Raw genomic sequence first — 24,294 nt, forward strand, 5'->3', positions numbered from 1 at the left:
TTAGATCCTCTTTGAAGGTTTGGTAGAATTCACTAGTGAAGCCATCTGGTTTCGCACTTTTGCTTTTGGGAAGGTTTTAGATGACTGATCAATTTCCTTACTGGTGATCTGTGTGTTTAGATTTTCCAATTCTTCATGGTTCAGCCTAGGAAGCCTATGTTTCTAAGAACTTGTCCATTTATTGTAGGTTATTGAATTTGGTGGCATATAGTCCTTCATAGTATTCTTGGATGATCCTTTGTATTTCTGTGGCATCTATGATAACTTCCCCTTTTTCATTTATATTTTCTTTATTATGTCTTCTCTCTTTTTATCTTAGTGAGCCTAGCCAAGGGTTTGTCAATTTTATTAATCTTTTCAAAGAACCAGCTCTTTGTTACATTAATTTTTTCTATTGTATTTTTGTTCTTTATTTCATTTAGTTCTGCTCTGATTTTTTTTATTTCCTTTCTTCTGCTGATCTTGGGTTTCATTTGTTCTTCTTTTTCTAGTTCTTTAAGGTGTAACGTGAGGTTATTTATTTGCGATTTTTCTTGTTTCTTGAGATAGGCCTGTAATGATATAAATTTCCCACTTTAAAACTGCTTTTGCTGCATCCCCAAAATATTGGTAGGATATATTTTCACTCTCATTTGTTTCTATGTATCTTTTGGTCTGGCCTCTAACTTCTTCTTTGACCCTGTCATTCTTTAAAAGTATGTTGTTTTAATCTCCCATGTATTTATGGTTTTCCCTGCTTCCTTTTTGCAGTTGATATCCAATTTCAAAGCCTTGTGATCAGAGAATATGCTTGGTATGATTTCAATCTTCTTAAATTTGCTGAGGTTATTTTTTTATTTATTTTTTATTAGTTTCAGGTGTACAAGACAAGGTAATACTTAGACACCCCCCATCTACATCTGCTGAGGTTATTTTCATGTCCCAATATATGGTCTATCCTTGAGAATGTTCCATGTACACTAGAAAAAAATGTACAGTCTGATGTTTTATGATGAAATGCTCTATAAATGTCAATTATGTCCATTTCATCTAATGTGTCATTTAGGGCTGCTATTTCTTTATTTATTTTCTGTTTGGATGATCTATCCATAGCTGTCAATGATGTATTTAGGTCCCCTACTATAATTGTGTTTTGGTCAATTTCTCCCTTTAGTTCTGTTAGCAGTTGCTTGGTATATTTTGGTGCTCCCTGATTGGGGGCATAAATAGTGATGACTGTTATGTCTTCTTGTATAGTTCCCTTTACCATTATGAAATGTCCATCTTTGCCTCTTGTTACATTTTTCACCCTGAAGTCTGTTTCATCTGATATCAGTATAGCTACACCTGATTTTCTCTGGATACCATTTGCTTGGAGTGTCAATTTCCACCCTTTCACTTTTAGTCTATGCTTGTCCTTGTAGCTGAGATGTGTCCCTTGGAGACAGCATATGGTTGGGTTTAGTTTTTTGATCCAATCTGCTACTCTGTGCCTTTTGATTGGTGAGTTCAGTCTATTTACATTTAGGGTGATTATTGATGTGTGAGGATTTCCTATCATTCTGTCTTTAGTTTTCTGGTAAGACTGTGTCTCCATTGTTTCTTTGCCTTTTTATTGTTGTCCATTATTTCTGTGTGGTGGTAATCTATGATGCTTCCCTCTGTTTCTTCTTTTATTACAGTATATATTTCAGTTCTGGATTTTTTTTTGAGTGGTTACCCTTAAGTTTATGTAAAAGAAAGTTTGATATTTAGAGTATTCCATTTTCTTCAGCACACTTACTTTCTCCATTCCCATATTCTGGTTCAGGCCTTTACGCTCCCCCTTTTTATGTTTTGGTTGCCACAAATTGTCCCTGTTGATGGTGGTTGAATAGCCTCCTTTAGTATTTCTTGTAGTGCAGGTCATGTATTAGAAAACTCCCTCAGATTCTGTATGTCTGGAAAGGTCTTTATTCCTCCTTCATATCTAAAGCATATCTTTACTGGGTATATTATTCTTGGCTCATAATTTCTCTCTTTCAATAGTTTGAATATTTGGTTCCATTCCCTCTTGGCTTGTAGAGTTTCTGCTTAGTAATCTGATAATAATCTAATGGGCTTTCCTTTGTAGGTTACCGTCTTCTTTTCCCTGGCTGCCCTGAGGATTCTTTGTCGTTGATTTTGACAGCTTCAATACAAGGTGCCTTGGAGAAAGCTTGTTGGGGTTGAGGTAATTAGGTGTTCTATCTGCTTCTTGGATTCAAGGATCCAGTTCTTTCCACAAGTTTGGGAAGTTCTCATCAACTATATGTTTGAATATACTCTCTGTTCCCTTCTCTCTTTCTTCTCCTTTTGGTATGCCCATTATTCTCATATTGCTCTTTCTGATGGTGTCAGAAAGTTCTTGTAGAGTTCTTTCATTTCTTTTAAGTCTCAAGTCTCTTTCTTCTTCCATCCATGTAATTTCCAGGTTTCTATCTTCGATGTCACTGATTCTTTCCTCCATCTGGTCAACTCTACTACCTAAGCTGGCTATTCCGTTCTTCATTTCTTCTATTGAGTTCTTAATCTCCAGAAATTTTATTTGGTTCTTTTTTTTAAATGTCAATCTCTTTGGTAAAATGTTCATGTTGCTATTTGATTGTGTTTCTGAGTTTACTAAACTGCCTTTCTGTGTTTTTTTGAATCTCATTGAGTGTTTTCAGAACTGCAATCTTGAATTCTCTGTCATTTAAGTCACATATTTCCATATCTTTAAGTTCATTTTCTGGAGACTTTTTCCTTTCTTTCTGAGCTGTCTTGTTGCCTTAGTTATTCATGGAAATTAATGATTTATTATTTCTCTTTCTAGACATCTACAAGAGTGGGTTCTGCAACAGGTTGATAGGAAGAAGTCTTTCTTTTGTTTTCCAGTACGTGTTTGTAGAATGTTTTATTTTCTCTCCGACTGCAGCCTTTTTTTCTCTCTCACACTGTAGTGTTATGTTTTCTCTGTACTATTCCAGCCTCTCACACAATGGGGGGATTCCCCTGAAGACATGCTTCTCGTCTGTTTACAGTTCAGCTGGGTCATAGGTCACCATGCCCCTGTGGGGATTCAGAGAGATTTTGAGTTCCAAAGCTCTTCCTGCACCAGATTCAGAGCCTGTGTGTTTCAGCAGTTCTGTTTACTCCTGCAGGGATCTGCCCAGCTAGGTGGGGCCAGGGGCAGGGTGAGTTGTGAGAATTGGCTCAGAGCAATGGTGGTGATCACCACCACAGCTGGTCCTGGTTCCACAGCTCCCTCCTCTTTGCCAGAACTAGTTGGGCTGCGAATATGTGTCTGCAGACCACAGTTCTCAAAACTGCAAATATTCTGTTCTTTTGATCTGACACTGCTACTGTTCCACTTCTATCACTGGGCAGGTGGGGGCGGGGCGAGCTCTGGGAGGGTAGGGAGGGGGCGGCTAGTCTCAGTGCCTAAGGCTTCCATTCTCTGCTCGGCAGTGAGGGCTTAAACCACCATTTTCAGCCTTCCCTAAGTCTTTTCTCCAAGGTCTCTGCCATGAGCGTTGGGTTCAGCCATGTTGTATGCTGCCGCCTCAGCCCTGTGGGCCATAAGGGGAGCCCCAGCAGTCCGAGTTCTTCCCTCTCCTGCAGTTGCAGTAGTTCTGGGATGCAACGAGCTCAGAGCACTGAGCTAGGTCTGCATCCTGCGCCCGGCAGCTCCGTCTCCACACTTCTCCTTTCCCTCCTCCCCTGCTCGCACAATTTGCCCACCTTTAGGTGAATTCAGTTGAGCCTCTTCGTCTTGCCTGTCTGCTGTGCAGGGAGTCCTTTGTGGAGTTGTAGTTTTTCAATTTGTTGTAAATTCCAGGGTAGATTTCCAGAGGCTCACCTCATGTCACCATTTTGATGATGTCTAAATGTGTGTTGTTTTAAGCCTCCATTTTATGGCACTCTATTGAGGCAGCCTGAGCCAACTAATGCAGCAAGTATCTCCCAGTTTTCTTATACCTCTGACTCACATTAAGAGTTGCACTCTCCACTAACAGACCCCACTTGTCATGGTCAAGTGTGTGCATACTTACACACACACACACACACACACACACACACACGCCTTTTATTTAATACATGCAAGTTGAATAATGTTAGATAACAGAAGAAACAAGCCTCCTGCTTTATTCTACTCCATTTGAAATGAGTTTTTGTGAACTTTGCTCTCTTCTATGAGATTGTCTAGTTTGGTTTTGTTTGTTTTTGTTTGTTTGTTTGTTTGTTTGTTTGTTTGTACTAAAACAGCAACCATACTGGCCACTAAGGATTCTTACAAAATAGCTAACAAAAGCTTCAACTTTGATTCATCAGAAAATTAAACACACATAACAGATCATATTATGAAAATGGAAAGCATCTTATTACACATTTAAATCTGTGTTGTTTGCACAAGCTTTGATACAGAAATACGTTGATGATTGGGCTGACAGTGATGACACAGATGAAAGAGCATCATTATAAAAGGAGCTGGCTCCTGGGTCTGAGATCACATTTTTGAAGACACCCCACCCCCTTGGATAGAGCACTCTGCTCTTCCAGTAGTCCAGTTCTCCTCCTTAGTCTTTCATAGAACATCTGAGCCTCCTTGTCATTAATACTGGCACGGGTACCATCTAAAGAGGGCAGAATGTTCTATGCACCAGGCATCAATGGCTATAGAGTTGATGGCTATAGAGTTTGATCAACTGCTAATCAAAACACACAAATATAATCACAAAGAAAATAACTGAATGCTATGATGATTGACACCATACAAAATGAAATAATCAACTCACCTATAATCACATATTTCCTGAACGATCCATTGTCCCACTCCTTGATCATTCCCCCAACTTCCATTTGGTTCATATCCCTTGGACCATTGCCTATTCCTGCATACTATACTGTCAAAAATTAGTCAAATTCTACAAAGTTGAATACTCAATATTTTGCAGATCAATATTTATCCCCATCTATTAGTTTGTACACATTTTGAAGTTAAGAACTACGTATTGTCCATATTTGTATAACTCTACCCACATATCAGAATGCCTGCTTCATGACTGGTCAGTAAATGTTTATTGATATGAACCATCAGGAAAAAAAATAGGACAAATTAGGTTAATCTCTCCTTCTGACATTAAGTTTGAGGGTAGATGGGGAACTCATGTCTTGAATATAAAACCATTCAATGCACATTCTCTTTCAGGTTACTTCTGATTTTTCCTCCCATCAGAAAAATGGTAGGAACTCTGAGGGAATGAAATATTCTGATAACCATCTCAGTACTAGGCACATAGACATCGTCATAAATGCCTGCTTATTGAATAGTGATCTTCATTATAAAAGAGGGGCTTGTGTTGTTTTTCTCCAAAGATTAAGCAAAAAAGCTCTCTCACCACACTGCTTACTAACATCTTGTTAAAGAGACATCAGGATCCAAACATCATTATCTGCAGTGTAGATGGCCTGTTTCTGTCCACCCCCCTTTAATGGCAAAAATTATTATATATTTTGGTTACTAGACTTTAATTCTTTCACCATTTTAAAATTGGAGCACCCTAGTTTTCTTTAGGGACAATTTTTTTCAAATCAGTTGGTACTAACAGCCACAATAGTGTTAAACATTTGGAAGGCTTGATATATCTTTGACAGTTGGACATTAAATAGATGGGAAAGTAAAAGTTGTAATGCTAAAACCATCATTAATAAAAAGCTTATGCAGGAAGGAGCCTCTCACAGCACACCTTGTGGAAATGATAAATGTGGAATATTAACTTAGGAAATAGCAATGGAGGGGTCATTTAAAAACTGAAACCAGGGATGGAATCAACCATGCCACACCTCTGAAAAGTAAAGCTGAAATAGAAAGTGAGGGGCTTTGGATATTCTGGTTACCTGTCACCGATTACCTGACTATAGTCTTACCTACAGCCACCATCTGCACAAACACAGTGATGGGCATACAGATGTTAATACACTGGTAATCTTTTCAGCCCAAAGGTGTCAGCAGTATGTGTAATTAGTCATACAACCTGCCACAGGCTCTATTACTGAACTTAATGCACAGAGGCAGAGGGGTATAAATGGGTGTTAGACAAGAGCATGGCTTACCAATTGGCTCCCTTGGAGGGAAAGAAGGAAGTCAATCATATATACAGCTGGTTTACCTTGCTCTTTGACTAAAAGTGTTAAAGAAGAAATCCTTGCTTAAGATTTTTCAATCACCCTTTTTAAGTCAAAATATTTTAAACTGACTAACTAGTATAGAGATAAAACTTAATAATCTTTCTTCATAATAAGCATATGTTTTGATTAATTTTTAGCAATTAGATTTGTGTTTCTTTTCTATCAAATATCAGAAATGACTAATGTATCTGACCAACTGAAAATTGGTAGAATTTTAAGTTATTTCTAGAGTGTGTTCTGCGGCTTACACAGGTATACAAACATCCAATGCAGTGACTGTTTTTACAAATAAAAACACTTTTTTTTTCTATTGAGTAATGACTTCCCTAAAGACCTCAGAGATGTTGATCACTCAAAGTTTACAGGTTTGTTGCAGCAAGGAAAAACAGCTTCTTAATAGGGTCAAGAGGGAAAATAAGAGAAGATGTTTATAAAGAGGCCCAGATTGAATGATTTTAAGACACGGCGGAATTTATGACATGCTAGCTTTGGATCGGTAGAAACAGGAATGTGAGAGTGGGAAAGCAAACTGTGATAAGCAAAGTATTAGTCTTGATAAGCAAGCCCTTTTCGCTGGTTAATAGTATTATTTTTCCAAAGCAAATACCTTCCAGGAACTAAATTTTGCTGCTTATCTCGGTACTAGTTCATATTAAGAACCCAAATCTATGCCTGATCGCAGTATCATTTAACATGGGAATAGGAAGTCATGTTTTATTCTCCTTCTTTTATCCCTCTTTTCCATCCCTCCCTTGCTTCCTCTCTTTCTCCCTTTCTTCCTTACCTTAAGAGGACTAACAGGCTGTGAAATAATGGGCTTCTTTTTGTCTGGTCTAATGAGCTCTGAAATCTGGTAAATCTGTGCCATCCAGCAGAGGCCACTGCATGCTTTCTCAACTATCCTTGAGTCTGGATTCACCACATCCTTGGATCATCATCTGAAGGAAACATTTCTTTCTGTGCTATCAGGTTCTGTCAGGGAAATACCAGTCCTCCCCCTTCTCCCCATCTCTTCATTGAATTATGACAAAAATCAGTTAGCCAACTAAGTCCTTTTTGCCTCAAGTGGTGGGCCTTGAGGCTAATGATTTTTATTTTTATGGGAGGTAAGATAGAAACAACAGTGTCCAAACATTGGGGAATATGAGCTTTGGCTTCAATTCTCTACACTGAGATTCTTCTATAGACCTTGAACAGAGAAACACTTCTCAATTCAAATGACAAGCCTTGTAAAATGACTCTTCAATGCCCTCCCCAGGCAATACTAGAACTGCATACAGTGCTGAAGCTGAATCTTCACAGGTAGAGGAAAATAATTCTGCCAAGGAAAAAAAGAAAGAGCTGGAGAAGTCTGCTTACCTTTCCTCTTCTTCCTCAGGTTGTCACTTCTGCTCTACCCAAGGATGTCGACCATTCCATGTGTTTCCTGGTGTGTCACTGAAGCTGTGGGGCATACAGATCAGAGGTCAGCAGTGTATAGCCCATGGTTCCAAATCCAACCCACTTCCTGTTTTTGTAAATAAAGTTTTATTGGAACACAGCCACACCCATTCATTTATGTCTTGTCTATGGCTGCTTGCAAAAAACAATGGCAGAGTTGAGTAGTTGCAATACAGCCTGTATAGTCTGCAAAACCTAAATTATTAACCATCTGGATCTTAACAGTAAAAGTTTGTCAGTAGAGAAAAGGAAAAGGACTAAAGGAAATCAAAGATAAGCCTGGTTTCCACATGTATCATCTCAGCAGCCATTCCTCTGGTCAGAATCATTTTTCCCCCCATATTTTCAGACATGGAGCAAAAGACTCTCAAGAATATATTCAGAAATCAACAAGGGTCCAATTGATGATAGATATTACCAACCAGACATGCATTTTCTAGGAAAAGTTCTCCATGGAAATTATTTTGCAACACATACAAGGAGGGCTAAGATACAGGATAATTTCCTTCATAGTTAAATTTATATCTTTTGTTCTGCTATGTGGGTTCCCAGACTGAAATTATGTCCTCAGATACTTATTGCAAAGGACTCCCCAAAGCATTCTTTATGAGATTGCTCACTAAGAGGCAGGGGTTCTTCCAAACCTTCACAGAGAAAACACAACTTCAAAAAGACCTTGGTAAGTAGATAAGAATAAAATCAATACATATCCCTATATACAATGTGTGCCCTTCAGAGAGAATTAAAAAGCTGTTGGGTTGCTTGTCCTTACTGCCTGCTTGCAAAGCATATTCAATTATTCATTTTATTCATCTGACTGACCACTTAAAAACTATGTATTCAGTGCTTTGGCAATAATTTCATTTCTAAGTGTTCCGCCTGGTTATTTTTTGTGTGTGCACACTATTAATTAATGACTATGGAAAAGTCTATAAATTTCAGTATTCAGTAGCAGTGGTGCTTGAATCTATTCCTCATGAAAGCCAGCGTCCACAGTCACTGAGTAGGCACAAAGGGATACATATTGATTTTATTTTTGAGTTTTAATTTCTTTCCATTGAATCTGAATGAGCAGACTGCATTTGAAAAACCCTCACAGAGCAATGGAGTACAATGAGATACACACAGCCTTTCCCCATGGGGTGAGCTCAGCCTACCAGCTCACATTTTGGAGGCTTTGTGTGTGCCACTGATGGAGAATCAATGATAAACAATTCAGGGTGTTTAAAAATGGCAGTCAAACCTTCTCTGGGCATTAGTGTCTTATTAAATTGGCACAAGGGCATTAAGGACCTCCTGTATTTAAAACCTAAGGCCTCAATAAAACTCCTGACATGGTTACATTTGGTTGATTCAGCCTTCCAGAGCATCATGAAACTGGCGATAATAAGACAGCAGAGACGCTCCAGCTGGTGGATGGGGACATCCAAGCATTAGTGTGGCCCTAGGCTTGATGGATGCAATCTGCAACTCAATAGGATGATGTGAGTATTTGATGTACCTCTGTGCTCTGTCTACTTAATGGAAATGAGAAAAACCATTGCACACACCTGTCTGGACCAAGATCTATATAGAGGAAAATTCCTACTTCTTTTGATAAAAACTGAATCCCTTAGCTACTGTACATTCTTGGGGGCATGTAGCTCTGTACATCAGATACAGAGCAATTTTTAGAAAGTGAAGTGGATCGAAAGGAAAATTGTATTATGACAGCTGAGGCTTAAAAGATCTGGAATCATTTTATTTAACAAATATTCCTCTAGTGCTTACAATCTGCTAATTGGTATTATATTTTATAAAAATTAGCATGTTTAAACAATAATCAGATCTAGGTACTATTGTTGCCATCCCTGTATTACAAATGAGCAAACAGAGGCAAAAAGTATTTAAGCACAGTCACACAGCCAGTAGGTGGTCCCTAGCTCTGCATTTAGGCGTCTACACCTAAGGCTCAGCTGTCTCTTGCCCCCTGAGCTGCCTGTCATGGAATAGAGTCCAGGGCACCCTTTCACATTGGACGACTCCCAGGTAAGAACACTGTGGGAAAATGCTGGTTGTAGTCATGATTTTTAAAGTCATTAGCTAAGTCGCTTTGAAAACATGGTTCCCCATCTGGGCACAATCAGAATCACCTGGAGCGTTGCTTTGGTTTTGTTTATTTAAAAGAAAATCATTTAGACACTACTGCAGACCCACTGACTCAAACTCTCTGAAAACGAATTCCTAAAAATTTGCATTTTTCAGCGATTCCCCAGGAGAATCTGAGGCAGCCAGAGGAGCGTTTGGCAATCACTGAAGTTTGGCTCCCCCCAAGAACCTGCTGCATAGCTTGTTCCTGCCCTCCAATGAATCTGCTTCTTACTGTTCTCACCCCATCATGACCTCAGTTCCTTTCTGTAAAATGAGGGCCCTTTAGCTGTACAGAGCCTCGAGTTTCTCATCTCTAAGGCCAGGGGCTTTTGTAACCTTATTAACCCATTTCCCAGTAGGAGCAGGAAAACTGGGTTTTGCCCTGAATGTGGATTTTGAGAAAAAGGACAGTACTGAGGGGACAAGACATACAGGAGACACAGTTTTAATGACTCACTCTACTGCTCCCAAATCTGAACTTTTAAAAATAAATTCATATATACATCTATGCCATTCAGACTCACAGGCAGGGATAAGCCTAATGGGAGCTCTGTGTTGTCAGCTAGTTTGCTTAACTGATTTATTCACCAAGGGAACTGAAAGGTTGACAGAAAATATCAGTCGGGTTCTATGCTGCCCATACTGCTATGTACAAGAATAACCCAAAGAGTTCTTTGAGACAAAACTTTCTAAAAGCAATAAAATGTGTGCTTGAGCATGGTTAGATTTATTACAAATAAAATTACCACTGGTACCATTGTGGCAGTGACAGATGCGAAGGCAGGATTATGCAGTGGAAAGAATGACAGCTTTGGAGTCTGTTAGTCAGGAAAACTAGCTGGCATCTCTGAGCGTTAGTTTTTCTCATTTGCAAAATGAAAATAATACCTGCCAGAAGATTGCAACCCACCCTAAATATTAGATGCGGGTTACTATGTGCCATTCCCTATTTTATTTGAGAAACACAATCCACCATCTTCTTCCTGGAATGATCATGGTCTTTCCAATTCTTCATTCTTTGGTGGTCATAATCTTTGCATCCCATTTCTGCCTGTATTAGAATGACCCTTCTTGTGAAAATATGAATAAATGAATATTTCCATTTAGTCAATTCAGAAATTTATTTATTCAATTCAGAATAATTTCCTTTATTCAATTCAGAAATTTTTTATCCTGAATAATTGTCCAAGTTTGTCAATTTATATTTGTTCATAATATCTTTTTGTGCTGCAAAAATTATATTAACAAATAGACCATGTGTGATATTATCCATTGCTTTTTAGAATTTTTCTGATTCCTAATCAGATAAAGGGTTTATCTGTGTGTCCTTCAAGGTGTTGTTGGGTGCTTTCATTTTTCTCGTTAATACATTGATCCATCTAATACCAATTTTGTTACATCAAGGAAGGTCAGGATATTCTTCTTTTGTTAATATTTGATATTTAATCCTGCAAATGTAAATACATACACACACACACATACACACACACACATACACACACAGTTACACATTCATATCTCAATATCTCAGCTGGCTTTACATTGGAGAGACTTTGATGTTGCCCAGCAGCCCAGAGTTGGATCTGAGGGTATCTCAAACAGATTATCTTCCAATTTATTCTTTGAATTTGCTTTGCTCATAAAGGTCAAAAAGGTATATAAACACTTTACGTCTTTCTACAGCCATGAAATAGCTGTGGGCTGGGAAGTGTCTTAAAGAATATTATTTGGTTGTTATTAGTAGAGGCATGACTGGAGGTAGTGTTTCCAAAGAAAGAGACAACACAGAGGAAGTGGGAAATGAGGGAGTATATAGCCCTTGAAGACCATAGCCTCAATGTGATGATGAAGAACCCCAAATTCAAGAGAAAGGGAGATATGGAAACAAAGCCTTCAGAAAGGGGGTACACCCTGAGCACAACTGTCTGATGAATACGGTCTGCTTTAAATGTCAATGGTGGCCAGTGCTCTGGAATTTGAACAGAGTAGATTAAAGTAATCCATATAAAATGCTTTTTAAACATGTTACATTTTAACATATGTTGTTAAACATGTTTAAATATATATGTTTAATGTGTATTTAAACAGCTAGTTAAACTCCATTTAACCAGACTTTGAGCTGTGCCATTCAAAGAGGCAATAAAATCTAGTTTTTCACTGCTATACTAATGTAATTTATATTCTGATTAAATTGTGCTTGAAATACATTGTTTGCATTTTAGAACAATCTTTATTTTTGTTAGACATTTATGTTGCATTTTATTAGCTTGGACTACCTTTACTAGGTATTTTCAGTTGTTCCTTTTAAAATAATTAGGACTTGCTGCTACGAACACTACTAGTGCATTTGAAATAATAGTGGCTCAACTTTCTTACTCTTTGTTTCTTTGAAAATAGGTAAACACTTATGTTCTCGAATCATAGTGGCATGATTTCAATAAAATAAAATTTATTGTTGCAGTAGTCCCCCTTATCTATGGTTTCACTTTCCATGATTTCAGTTACTGGCAGTCAACTGAGGTCTGAAAATACTAAACAAAAAATTTCAGAAATAAACAATTCATATGTCTTAAAGTACACACTGTTTTGAGCAGCATGATGAAATCTTGTGCTGCCCTGCTCCTTGCATCATCCATTTGTCCAGCATATTACCTGCCTGTTAGTCACTTAGCTGTCTTTATCAGATTGACTATTGCAGTACTTTAGGGCTTGTGTTTAAGTAACCTTTGTTTTACTTAATAATGACCCAAAGTGCAAGAGTTCTGATGTTGGCAATTTGGATAAGGCAAAGAGAAGACGCAAAGTGCCTCCTTTAAGTGAAAGTGCATGTATATATGTATAGGAAAAAACATAGTATGTATATAAGGTTGGTACCATCCACAATTTCAGGCATCCACTGGGGTGAGGGGGTTCTCAGGACATATCCCCTGCAGATAACGGGGGACTCCTATACCTATTAAATGTTGCTAACCCTTTTCTCAGCACTGCCAGAAAATACATAAGTAGTAAGAGACACTTACAGATATCAACAAGCATACAAGTCTAATAAAAAAGATGTAACAAAGTCAAAGGAATCAGACTGGCAAAGATGAATTTAAATAAGTATCTAGAATCATGTGATGTAGGGTGTGTGGTGTAGACAGAAAGTTCCAGGGATGTTTAGAATTGAAGTACTAAAGTACATTTCAGGAACAGTTTAACATGTGAAAATCACCACGCTGGCAGCTAAAATATGGCAATGCCCACAAGAGCACTTTATTTACTGTGAGTCATGATTCACATGTAAGACAGAAAAGAAGGACCTTCATTCAAGTCTCATCCTTGCCTCTTCCCCACTGTACATCCTTGTACAGCAGTCCCCCCGTTCCACAGAGCATATGTTCCAAGACCCCCAGGGGATGACTGAAATTGCAGATAGTATCAACCCCTATATATTCAAAGGTTTTTCCTATACATACATACCCACGATGAAATTTAATTTTTAAATTAGGCATAGTAAGAGATTAACAACAACTAATAAAACAACATACGGTGATAAAAGTTATGTAAATGTGGTCCCTCTCTCTCAAATTACCTTATTGTACTGTATTCATCTTTTCACTTATGGGAGGCACTTTTTGGTTTCTCTTTGGCATATCCAAATTGCCAGCATCATACTTTTGCTCTTTCAGGCCATTATTAAGTAAAATAAGGATTACTTAAACACACGCACTGCTATACCATGGCAGTCGATCTGATAACTGAGATGACTATAAGTGACTAATGAGCACGCAGCATGTACAGCATGGATACACTGGACAAAGGGACGATTCATGGCTCAGGCAGGACAAAGTGAGACAGCATGAGATTTTATCACCGCACTCAGAATGGAACACAATTTAAAATTTATGGATTGTTTATTTCTGGAATTTTACATTTAATATTTTTGGACCGTGGTTGACTGCTGGTAACTGAAACTGTGGAAAGCTAAACCATGAATAAGGGGGGACTACTATATACATCATTCACTTTTTCTGAAGACCCTTTTCTTCTGCAAAATTGGCATGTTACCACTACTAATTTAAGCACACTGAAAAATCAGTGTATTGCATATTTCTTTCTTAATTGAGAAAAAAAACCTCTATAGTTATTAATGTTATCATTGAATTTGTGAGGCTATTGGGAAGATTAATGCGAGAAATAAGATCAAATGCCAAAAAATTTTTTATAAACTGGAAAGTGCTCTCTTTTTTATCGTAAACTGGAAATTGACCTTTTTTTCATTCTTCCTTTCTTTTCCCCCCTTTCTTTTGCCAAGCTAGGAAAAATGATGTTGCTATTCAGCTATCCACTAGCACTTATTAAGTAAGTGGCTGCTAAAAGAATAGGAAATTAGAAAATGCAATAAATAGGCAATCATGAGCTTTGTAACAATGTTAATTTAAGGAAGACTGAAGATCACCCCAGTAGTCCCTTATTAAGAGTATGTCTCATACCCAACTGAAGCACCAGTGAAAATTAGGAATGAGAATAATTTAGGCTCAGAAGGGGCACTCTTGTATTCACACATCTCTCTCAGAACCAACCAGCATGAGCACGGTTCCATTTAAGAATCAGAAGATAACATTTATTTGATTGCAATCCACTCTCCCCTGCTATGCTAAATGAGAAAGTGAAATAAACATCTATGTAATTTTTACAATTATGGAAATAGTAGCATTGGGGCAGCAAGTTTCTTGTTATTTTCCTATTAATGTCAATTTCAGAGGTAAACTATCCCATAATATTTTTAACAGGTCAATGGTTAGAGTAATAGAGAAATTTCAATCTATCAGTTTGTATTTCTGAATTTGGTGGGGAGCCGAATGTCATTCTAGCAATTCACGTTTTCTAACAAAAGCTACTGATATATAAAAGTCTCATTTAACAAGTCTCCTTTCTCAGGGGAAATACATTTTAATGTTTATTTATAACTATAATTTTATGTTCTAAGGAATCATGTTCAATGAACTTTAACATTTTTTCTCCATATTCTATGGAACTAGTTTTCAGTTATAGACTGTGCAGGTGTTAAGACAAGCTCTTAATTGCAGAGTCTCATGTTGAGGGAGAGGTGGAATGTGCAGGTTTTGATTTCACATACACTCTTCTCAGCTAACCGAGGAAAATCTTGGTAGAGGAAACTAACCAACAGTATGAGGCAAGCCCTTTTCCAGGTCCTCAGATTAATACAAACCAGGACTTGCAAGCTTGATTTTCCTTGCCTAAAAGTCAAATAAAATGATTTTAATACCACAAGACCCGAGAAATCAAACTGAGTAAATGGAAACAAAGACTTCATAGTAATTAAATGTAAATTATACTTTTGGCCTCTAGTTCTGTTTGAAAAATATTTTTGGAAGGGTGGAGAGGAACAAATAGCAGAAAGGAGATGAAAGGTCCTTGTAAGTACTCCTAATACAGAAGAAAGTTAAATAAAATAAATATTCCAGATACACTTTTGAACCTAAAAGATTAAGCTATTTTGTGTTGAACAATGTTTCAAAGTCTGGGCTCAAGAACAAAGGAGATTTAAAGTCAAACTCCAATTCTGCTACTTGCAAGTGACTTGGGCAAGTTTCTTAATCTCCCTTAGCTTAGCTTCAAGTTTCTAAATTGGAAAAATGAGGATAATAATAGCAATAATAATATTAATCATGCATGCAATGTCGAGGACCATGTGGAATAATACACATGAAATGTCTATCACAGATCCTGACTCCAGTGGGCAGTTATTCTATTAGTTGATTTGTTTCTATTCCCTTCTGGTAACACATCCTCTATTTCTTTGGGGTACCGTGACCCATCAGTAACCCTGAGGTCAGCAAGGGATGACATCACCTCCTGGCTTATGATCCCTGCTAAGATTTGGGGCTCTATGAATGGGTGTTTAAACCAAGTCTAACCAATCAGCCAATACCAACATTTATTGTTTTAACAATCAGAAAAAGAGGCTCATTCTGTGTCCCGGTGTCAAACACCATTAAGCTTGAAGTTTCCAGAGGCTACTCTTCTTCATCATGGCCTTCCAACCCACCTACCAGAGCAAAGACAAGCAAAGAGACTGCTCTAAGGAAACAAGTAAGCCCATGGTTCCAGTTTTACCTTGAAATTCTGGGTACAAGAAACCATAAATTGTTTAGTTTAAGCTAGCCTGCCTTAGGTCTTTGTCACGAGCAGTCCATACTCAGTACTTACCAGTATTTGCTATTAACCTAAATGCAAACAATTCGTGTCAGTAGAGATTTGAGAATGGAAATAATGAATTATATCTCTGAACTACTATTAGTATGTGATAGCAGCCTGGGAAAGGACTTATTGGAAGGTCACTTGGATTTGTAATATACTTGAAAACTTACACTGAAAATGGATTTCTTCATCTGCTGCAATTCAGGAAGGAATTTAGCTTAAGAAGAAAACTTTGCAAGGGAAAAGATTGTTGTAGTTAGAATAGTTCTAGTCTGTGTCCTTATCCTAGACTTGGGCACTCCAGAGGTGAGAGCCATGAAGTTACCTCTCATTTTAATTCTTCACTTGTCCCTTAAAGATCAATTATAACACATGTACTTTTCTAGGGTATTTGCTGTGTTTTCTTTCTTTCTCTAACTTTACGTTATTTTTCAAGAAGTCTCATTTTTCTCTAAAAACTCAAAAATAAGAAGATTGTCCATATATCTGACAAAGTTAAGGAACAAATAAAATTTTTGTAGAATAAAAAATGTTACTATCCATTGACATTTAGTTCTTTGAAAAATTTTATATATTCCCAGTTTAAAATATGTCACAAGTTCCCAAGTGTTATAAAATCATGAAAGAAGGGTGTTTTTTTTTTAATTTTTCTAAACTAAATAATTATGTTTACAAAGATAGTCTCTAAAAAGAATTAGAAGTCATAAATCCATGAAAATCTATTGTTTTAAGTACAATTTATTATTTCTATAGCATAATGCTTAATTTTTTAAGTAGAACAACAAAGGGGCTGTGTTTACTCCATGCAGTCGAGGGGACGCAGGGACCCAGGCTGAAAGAGACTGTCATTGTAAACACATGGTTTCCCTGTAAAACATCTCTGTGTCTGGAACTCATCAACTGACTCCTTACTCTTCTCAGACCAGAAGTGACACACATCACTTTCACTCACATTTCACTAGCATGAACCAGTCATATGGCCCCACCTTGATTGAAAAGGGAGCTGGAAAATACAGTGTCTGTCTGGCAACAACTCTACCCTGTGTAAGGAAGCATAAATTTTTTATCGGATGGCTAGCTTTTTCTACCACCGGCTAGTGATGTGTTTGGAACATAAAGAAGAAAGTAAGTTCCAAGTAATTATGCAATTGGCCTGCTCTTATTTTATTGCCAACTAAAAAGAGGGAGTAGAAGATGGCAGAATCTTCTGTGTGGGCTCACTAGAGTTGACTAGGCAAAGGTAAGAGTTTTCATTTCTAAGGATTGGTGGGATCCTCTGTCCTCCAGATGACACTAGGGGGCGCTGCATCATAGGCCAGTTAACTGCTGGGTTTATTGTAGAGTGTAGGTTTCATGAAGCTCGCAATACGGGCCTAGGATCAAAGATTGGAACGAGTTCTCTTACCAGAAGTTTACAGACCATTGAACAGGCCATGAATAGAAACTCCAGAGTGGCTACAAACTGAAATTATTACTTCAGAAGTGTTTTCCAGGACGTATAAGAGAAAGTGATGACATTTCATTTCTCTGTGGCCAACACACAATCATGTGGGGCCGCTGAAAACTATCCCTTAACTGTTCTTTCTAGAAAAATACTAGAACTGGTCATGAAGGCTCTCTAAGCTTTCCTTATTTTCCTGGATGGCACATACGATTTTGTCATGTTTTAAATTGCTATTTATTCTCTTTGATAGTGCAGTTTCAAACAACCTGCTGGTGGGAAAATAATGGAAGCTAGGTAAGTCTGTGCATTTATGAATCCATGCATTCATTCACACGTTTACTGAGCAGCTGCTACATGCCAGGTACTGCATTAATAATGGCAAAATAAAGGTGACAACACTAATGTAATAGTAACACCAACGTCTAATGTTTATGGCAGACCTACTTTATGCCAGTCACCGTGTTAAAGTGTTATAAGCATTATACATTTGATACCTATAACTATTATGAATCCTTGGCTTAACTAAGAATTCTAAGTTTTAATGAGGCTGAGAGACAAGTAATGACCAAAAAAGCAGAACTTGAAGTCACATCTGCTTGACTCTGATCCTCATGGTCTTAACCAATATTCCATAAATTCCCATTGACGAATGAAAGCTCAAGAGTCTATATGGCTTTTATTCAATACTACCTTACAATTTTGAAGGAAAAGTAGGTAAATAAGTAGACAATTGAAATAAATATTTAAAGTGCTCAAATATTATCCTCCATACTTATCCACTAAAGACTACATTTCGAATTTGACCCAAACCATAATTAGGAAAGTTTTATGCTGTTAGTGCACATGGCAAGCTCCCCAAATATGCACGCATATCCTTAACAACATCTTTCTCAGTGATTGACACATAGCAGGCACTCCGTGGTGAATGAGTGAATAACAGGAGGAGACTGTTAGGAAAACAAAGGAGAAAGTTATTAATTCTACTTGGGGGAAATCAGAGAAAGCTTCATAGTGGTGACATTTGGACATATTTTTCATGGAGGAGTAATTTGCGAGACAAAATATATTTGTATTCTTGGGGGTAGAGGTGTTTGTTAACATGTCAAGTAGAAGACCAACATATAAAGCATGGCACCATGACAACGCATTGTGCAGTTAGGTGACAGGAAGTAGGCCCATGGAGCTGGTTATCAACAGGAGTATCAGGATATCATGTGAGAACCATGTTACATGCTGACGAGACTGAAGAGGTAGAAGGAAAGAAATTAATGAAGAAAGGCAGGGCAATTGTTCTTGAGGAGGCTAGAAGAGATGGGATTTAATGCACAAATATGGGTTTGTCATAGGTAAGTTTACTGCCAGTTAACTCTAATGGCAAAAGGGAAGTCAGGGTGTGGGCATGACTAGAGACTAGAGGCAGATGGAGATAGTGATGGAAGTTTGTGTACATTGTTTTTATTTCTTCAAACTTTCTTATCTAAGCGGAAGTAACTTAACTTCAGAGGAAGTCAGAGTGTCTAAAGCCCTGGAATGAGAGGATTTCTCTGACAGCAGTTGTTACGGATAATGTCTCTTGTCTTCTATTCTTCGAGTTGTTTCGTGTGTTCTTAGTTTATTCACTTCTGAGTGTCGTCTATTCACTGTAGAAGTTTTGCAAGGTGATTTCAGACATTAGCTAGTCATCAGGCCTGTACAGTAAAAGTTGTGGGATCAGCCTGGAAAGGCTAGACTACGCAGTGGAATCAAAATCTTAGTGGCTTAAAACAACAGTATTTCTCGTTTGTATCACATGTCCATCATATGTTGTTAAGGGTCCTTGTGGTCAGTGAAGCACCCAGAAAGACAGAGATGCCACATTGTCACATGCTTCCACACTTGAGGAGAAAGGGAAAAGTAACATATCATGGGAATCCATGCACTGGCTCTGAAAGCTTCTGTGGTTTATTTCAATAAAAGCAAGTTTTCAACGAAATGCTGCCAAATAACATTTCTTAGCAAGCAAGCCGCCAAACTGTCAAGAAGACTTTTCCTTATACGCTTGGGAAATTCCCACCTCTGTCTGCAAACATCAGACAAGGAAATACCTGAAATAAAAATTTCACTCCAAGACAGATACTATGGTGTGTCCTGCAGAAAAACAGTTGAGTCAGGCTACTAAGGAAGTCCATTGGACTACCTTAGACTACAAGTGCTGCTCTGAAGTATGTGGCAGCTGGGCTACCTGAATATTTATATTTCATTTCCATGCAAGGACAGTGAACTACCTATAAGTGTCCCAGTCAAAGCCACATTTTTCATATCACTTATACTTCACGAATAAAATTATTTTAAAGAACACATTGGTTAAATATACCATGTTTCCCCGAAAATAAGATCTAGCGGGACCATCAGCTCTAATGTGGTCTTTTGGAGGAAAAATTAATATAAGACCCGGTCTTATTTTACAAGACCCGGTCTTATTTTATTATATGACCGGGTCTTGTAAAATAAGATGAAAGTTAAATATAAACCTCACTTAGATTAATTGTAAATTATATAAGACCGAGTATAATATAATATAATATAATATAATATAATATAATATAATATAATATAATAATAAATACCTGGTCTTATTTTAATCTTTGCTCCAAAAGACGCATTAAAGCTGATAGTCTGACTAGGTCTTATTTTCGGGAAAACACGGTAAGCCTTCTTCTGTAGATTTCTATAAGAATATTTGTGGCTCCACAGAAATGAACATTCATTAGGGCACTTCAAATGCTAAATGACCACCTCCAAGGCGGAAATGAAGTTAACTGAAATACCCACATCTATTCCACTCTTAATATATTGAAGTATAAAGTCCAGAAAATATAACACTTCATCTTTAAATATTTATACATACTTGAGAAAATATCTTCTTATAGAAGCAAAGAACAGTATCCTAAATAAAGTCATAATTCCTCAATATACTGCGTATCCCCGAAAATAAGACCTAAACGGAAAATAAGCCCTAGCATGATTTTTCAGGATGACATCTCCTGAACATAAGCCCTAATGTGTGTTTTGGAGCAAAAATTAATATAAGACTCAGTCTTATTTTGGGGGAAACACGATAGTTCAACACCCAATCCATGTCGAAATTTTTCTTACTATCCCAAGATGGACTTTTGTTTCTATTCTGTGCAAATCAAGATATAAATCAAAACTCTATGGTGCACCTCATATTTCTTCCAGTCCCCTGGGTGATGATATTTCCTTGATGAAGAATGCATGATATTTATTTTATAGAATATCCAACCCTCTAAATTTGCCTAAATGCTCACCCATGGAGTTATTTGGCTTATGTGATACTTGACTACTGCTGTGTAACAAATTATCCCAAAATTTAGCATCTTAAAACAACAGACATTTATTATCTCATAGTTTCTTTGTAAAGGAAATCTGGGCACAGCTTAGCTGGGAGCTTATGACTCAGAGTTCACACCAGACTGCAAACAATCATATCAGCTGGAGCTGCAGTCAGCTCGAGGCTTGACTGGGGAAGGATCCTCTTCCAAGTCATGACTACAGGCAAGATTCAGTTCCTCCCAGGTTGTTTGGCTGAGGGTCTCAGGTCCTAGGGGCTGTTGGCACTCAGTTCATTGCTGTGTAGGCTTCTTTACACGGCAACTCACAACATGACAGCTGCTTCCATCAGAGTGAGAAAGGGTGAGAGCAAGCAAAATAGAAGCCAGATTCTTTATGTTACCTGTAGTCAGAAGTGACAGCTTTTCACCTTTGTTGAATTCTATTCATTAGGAGTCAATAAGCCTAGCCTCCATTCAAGGGGAAGGGATGAAACAAGATATAAACACCAGAAGGTGGGAATATTAAGAGCTTGCTTCTGTATCCTCTGTAATTCCTCTAAGATGAATGTTAAATATAGAACCTTACTTAGATTAATGATAAATGTCTTTAATAGGAACCCATAAGAGGTGATGTTTTCTACTTTACATTGCATGACATCTGTAATAAGTAGTATATAATCATTCCACTATTACCAAAGCTAAAATTGATCACTGGACAAAGGTAATGGCAGCTGGATTCCTCCATTATGCTTCTCCCCTTCCACCAAAATGTGTTCGGTGGCTTTACTTTGGTATCACATAACTGTCCATTCACAAAAATGGTTTTAGTTTTATATGTCAAAGATTACAAAGTACATTTTTGCATTCCAATTTTATTATTTATTCTATATTTTTTCTGGACTTCTATAAGTTAGAGCTTTTCCTGTTGACAAATGGCTGTTTGGTTACCTTGAAACATATCAGCACAGCAGGAAAAATGTTCAAGTCATTTCCTTTAATTACCTCTAAACTTAGTTTTCAGTACTCAGAGTGTGGCTAAAGTCTAACACATCTCCAATCAACTCTGGCTCATTTAAAGTCCTCACTGGGTCTGTTTTGTGATAACTCCCTGGGAAAAATAATTACGTTTTATCACTTCTTTTATTTGTTTCATGTTGTTTTTGAAATTCCCATTAATATCTGTGTGCTCCAGTCAATTTTCTTACCAAATCCCATACATCCCAATGTAAGCATGTACTCAGCTCATTTAACACCACCTTTCTGCCATGATATTCCCAAGCCATGCTTAAATATTTCAATTATATCATTTATTGGACACTGGCTTGATTCCCACAAGTTTATAATATCCTAGTTCTCATATTCAGTTTCAACTAGCTCTAACACCTCCGGTGTACATCTGGACTGGCCAACTCATGGTTTTTGGTATGGCCTCAAAAATAATTTAGACAACAAGTATTCATTAAAGTAGGAACACCAAGGCTGTAGCACACCTGACAAGAAACCATCCCCATAAAACCTCAGGATGGTCTATTATAAAATTGCCCTAAAACTGACAATTCTATGTTTGTTATTACAAACCCTTGGCATTTTTCTTAGTGTTTTGTTGAAAACTTAAATAATATGATGTAGCCTTCCTAAAACATGATCACACTTGAAATAGACTGTGGTATTATTACAGTCTCCAGAAGTTGATGAATCACTATTATTGTGCCGTGGATAACAAGGATGGAGCTACACAGAGGACTGGGATTTCCAGGGAGTCCCAAACATATCACAGTCCCACTCTACTGTGCACGTGTCATGGTGCCATTAAACAACACCTGTAAAATGTGGGTTAGAGATCTGATTAAGTCTTTGATTGTTAGGAAACTCAGAGACCTGCAAATAAAATGAAAGAGCCAATACCTTGGTTCTGTATTTAAAGTTCTATAGCTCTGTGACTCTTAGCTGGAGCAGCCCTTTCCACTTAAGCATTTTAATGCAGAATGTGGCCATTATATCTAGTCAGTCCTGAAGTCATATATTGTTGAAATACTCCAATAAAAGTTTTGTCCGATGAATAACTGGGCATGCCTATGGCATACTTCCTTCTACATTTCAGAATGACCTTCATATGCACTTTGTGTGACACCAAAATGGTAGTGGTTTACACTTGACTTAATTTATTCTCATTGCAAGCGGCATTATCAAAGCGGGGAGTGGGGGACAATTATCTTTCAGCAATCCTACACTGCCTACTGCTAGTTAGACAAACTGCTATCACAGGCATCCTCTTTCAACACAATCCTTAGAGGAATTTTCCATTAATTCCCGTTATATATGTTCATTTCAAATTCCTATGACCCATTTGCTGATTAAGGATATCTCGATGAATCATTTTTCCATCTGATTCTAACATTTAAAAAAAAAAAACTTTACCTTCTTCATATCCTTGCTCAATTTTCTCCTTAAGGAGAACTTTTTGGACCCTGCTATCCTAAATTTACATCCCCAAACTGTCACTTTCTAGCACTTCACACTTAAGAACCGTGTATGTCATGTGAAAGTATGTATGTGTATTGTCTTTCCTACTTACTAGAATACAGCTCGATAAGACCAGAGACTTTGGACCTCTTCAACTCCCTGTTTAGTACCCAGTGCCTAGAAAGCAACTGGCACACCATTCAGCACGCAGTAGTATTTGTTAGATGAATGAAAAATGATTGACTAAATAAACATAAATATCTACTTTTACATTCTTATTGAAATGGTATGGAATTTTAATATATCTATTTCTGGATCCCCTTGCTGCCAACATAGGGTGGTTTCCATCTTGTCCATTTACAGAATAAAGGCAGTTTCAAAAACTCTACTCAGAGTTGCTGAATTTTCTTTAGCATTTCTCTTAAATCATGAGATAATTTTAACTTTTGATTTGTTAATGATCCTGGTTATTCCATTTCTAATACAAAAGCTACCTCTTGTTTGTTTGGTGTCTTGAAGCAAGGCTAGCGTTCTAAATAGAACAAACCCTCTGATTCCAAAACGTATGAAATTTGGCTGCCAAATTAACATCAGAAACAAATGATATTTTGCTCATTTACTGAAGAGCCACAAATTATTACCTTGATTTATGGGATGAGACATGTTTTCATAAGAAACTAATTGGTAGGGTGTCCTTGACAACAACTCCCAACATGCGATCTTTGTCCTTTGTCTAGCATATAGAATTGTGTCTACAATGAACACACAAACCTAGCTGTTGTGCTTGTACAAATATCTGTGTGATTAGATGCTGTTTGCTTATGATGAAGATGGAAGGAACTAGGACACTGATGTCACTAAGCTGGATCTTAGTCACCAAAGCACATGTAAGATGTTTATAGATGCAACTTCAAAAAGTGTTCCAGAAACAGCCAATATAAAAGCAAGTATCCAGCCTGAGTACCCACAAACACAGGAATAGAACCCACAGAGTAATTTTTTCATTAGACTCATTCATCACAAATAAAGGAAAATTTACCAATGGGCACAAAGTTTGTCAGTAAGTGCTATTAATATCACAACCATTCTCAAAGTCAGCATCTAAATGTT

The sequence above is a fragment of the Rhinolophus hipposideros genome, assembly GCF_964194185.1.
Source record: "Rhinolophus hipposideros genome assembly, chromosome: 5".
NCBI classification, from domain to species: domain Eukaryota; kingdom Metazoa; phylum Chordata; class Mammalia; order Chiroptera; family Rhinolophidae; genus Rhinolophus; species Rhinolophus hipposideros.